This window comes from Podarcis bocagei (assembly GCF_964188305.1).
Source record: "Podarcis bocagei genome assembly, chromosome: 12".
NCBI lineage: Eukaryota > Metazoa > Chordata > Lepidosauria > Squamata > Lacertidae > Podarcis > Podarcis bocagei.
In genome coordinates this window covers 59,250,856-59,253,802 of record NC_138137.1, presented here as the reverse complement: position 1 = coordinate 59,253,802, position 2,947 = coordinate 59,250,856, and the positions used below count along the sequence as shown (strand labels likewise).

General features: G+C 59.2%; 1 pseudogene across 1 annotated transcript; it reads left to right on the top strand.

Annotated features, from left to right (window-relative positions):
* LOC308569675 (cyclin-dependent kinase 5 activator 1 pseudogene) lies at positions 1-2,129 on the top strand (annotated as a pseudogene). Its single transcript has one exon. The product of its transcript is annotated as a cyclin-dependent kinase 5 activator 1 pseudogene (transcript).
* Positions 2,130-2,947: the final 818 nt, after the last annotated feature.

Below are 2,947 nucleotides of genomic sequence, written 5' to 3'. Positions count from 1 at the left end.
CAGCCCCCCACACGCAGCCCCAGGGGTGCAGCAGAAGCGACTTCTTCCAGGGACTAACGAGAAGGAAAACGGCATGGCGCCCCCCGGCGGCGGCGGGAGGAGTCCGTCTGGGGACCGATCGGACAGGATTTAGGTTTTTTTAAAAAAAGAGGTCAGTGGGGGTGGGGGGAAGGGAATCGATTCCCACCGGGTTCCCCAGTCGCAGTTGGGGTTTTGCAACAGCACCTTTCCGCAGCAACGCTTGGGGACGTCTGCGCGCGCCCTGTCTCCAACCACCAGCTTTGACCAGCAAGGATTTCCTCCATCGGGGGGGGGGGGAGGCGGCAGGAGGCACCCCCGCTCTCACACACACGACACCTGCAAGCTTTGCAATCCGCCTGGCCGTCAAAGGAGCGCCGGCGCTTTCTGCAGCGGCTGGAAACTGAGTTGCAAAACCCGGAATTATTCCCAGGACGCAGTAAAGGTGCGCACTGGAAACCGAGCGTGCAAGTTTGCAAATAGGTGGACTGGAGCAGCAGTTGCAGGATGAGAAGCGCCACAGGCACTGAGGCCACGACGCTGGTGCAACAGCGATAAGTCTCCCCACCCCGGCTAGGTGTGTTTGGCCACGTTGGTCTGTCAGCCCATCCCTTGCAAGGCAGGAGGAGACTTTGCTTCCAGGGGCCAGTCCAGGCGAGAACACCCCACCGAGGCAGAATCCGGCCATGAGGCCTGGGCTCCTGCTGGTGGTCGCTTGTAGTGGGCCTCGGGTCCTTTGACTCAGCCCCTTGCCCGCCTGCTCCATCCCAGCGCCCCCTCTTTTCCCTTCCCTTCCCTCTGACGCCATGGGGACTGTGCTGTCCCTCTCTCCGGGCCTGCGGAAAACCAGCCTTTACGACGACGGCTCCTCCAGCTCGCTGGCGCACTACCCCGGCCTGGCGGGCGCCAAGGGCAGCGGCGGGGGCGGCGGGCAGAAGGCCGAGAAGGGGCTCAAGAGACACTCCATGCTCATCCCAGCCTTGACCTGGAAACGGCTAGTGGCCTCGACCAAGAAAAAGGGGTCGCGGGGTGGCGGCGGCGGCAGCAAGGGCCCGTCGAAGAACAACGGCAACTACGGCCACGCCAAGGACGTGGCCCAACTGAACCAGGAGAACGTCAAGAAGTCCCTCTCCTGCGCCAACCTCGCCAGCTTCGACGGGGCCGAGCCGCCGCTGGCACCCCTCAGCTCCAAGCGATCCTCCGGCACGCTCAAGCCTGGCGTGGTGGGCGGAGGCACCGCGTCGTCCCCCCGGAGGGTGATTGTCCAGGCGTCCACCAGCGAGTTGCTGAAGTGCCTGGGCGAGTTCCTGTGCCGCCGCTGCTTCCGGCTGAAGCACCTGTCGCCCACCGAGCCCATCCTGTGGCTCCGCAGCGTGGACCGCTCCCTGCTGTTGCAGGGTTGGCAAGACCAGGCCTTCGTCACCCCGGCCAACGTGGTCTTCGTCTACCTGCTGTGCCGCGAGATGATTGACGGGGACACAGTGGCCAGCGAGCACGAGCTGCAGGCCGCCCTGCTCACCTGCCTCTACCTTTCCTACTCCTACATGGGCAACGAGATCTCCTACCCGCTGAAGCCCTTCCTGGTGGAAGCCTCCAAAGATGTCTTCTGGAACCGCTGCCTGCGCATCATCAACGCCATGAGCGCCAAGATGCTTCGGATCAACGCCGACCCCCACTACTTCACCCAGGTCTTCGCCGACCTCAAGAACGAGGGCAACGCCAAGAGGGAAGACTTTGCTCGCATCCTGGACCGGTGACTGGTTCTCCTGGCGAGGACCAGGGACCTGGCCGGATTCACCTGTTCCTTCCTGGTCCCTGGAGGGCAATGGATTCTTGGAGGCACAGAGGCCTCCTTCTGCGGCCAAGCCTTTGCCAAAACAGACAACTGCTTTCTCTGCTTGCTGCAGTGAGTCAGACGGGCTCAAGGAAGGTGTTGGACGAGGTGGGTGGAGGTGGAATGCTCAGAAATCTATCCGTCTGTCTGTCTGTCAGAGCTTTTTTCTTTTTTAATATAAAGCAACGAGGGAGGAACCCACAAAGGTATCTGGACCTCTGCCACTGTTTTTTGAAAAGGCCAGAGGGGGTTTCCTACACCCCTTTTGGTGTCATTTATTCTGGGTTTTTTTTCTGGAATTTCCCAAAAAGCTTTGGGTGGGTGGATGGGGGTGAGCGGAAAGATCTGGGGAGCAGGAAAATAATTTTTGAAAATTGGGTTGGGTCTACGAGGCGAACACACAGGGAGAAGCAAATCTGCAGGTCTGCTCGTCCACCTTGGGCACTAATTAAGTGTGGAGGTGCCACCATTTGTACTTCGTTTATTTTTATTTTTTTAACGAGGCTAGCTCCTTCCCCTTCATTTCCAGACCCCTTTTTTTGGCTCTGGGGGTCCTGCTGCCCTTGCTCAGCTCTCAGCACTGCCCTCAGCACCAAGTCCGTTTGCAACCGCTGCTAGAATTCTCCCGTCCTCATTAGAATGGCTCCCTCTTGCCCTCCTGGAGTCGAATCGGGTGTGTTGCTTGTGCAAAAGGGTGGGGAAAGGGATCCTTTGAGGCAGGAGTGGAAGACACAGGCCTGACCCTCGGGCTTTGGCTACTCTTTGGGGTTTAGTTCTGTGGTGGGGAGCAGGGGAGGAAAGAGGTAGGGAAATTGAGGAGCCACGCAATGAATTCTGAGTAAGGGCCGCACTGCACATCACCTGATCTGCATCAATCTGCATCTTAAGTTCAGGGTCACTGTCTCCCCCCCCCCCAAGACAGCCAATAGGGTCTGATCAGGATCAGGGTCTCCGACACAAGGGGAACAGGACCCACTGCAGATCCAGAACTGATCCCCCTGTGCTCGCACCTTGCATTGCAAAAAGAGGAGGCCTCTCATGTTTCCATGGGACCCCTCCTTTGCCCTGTAAACTACAAACTCCAGGCCCTGAATC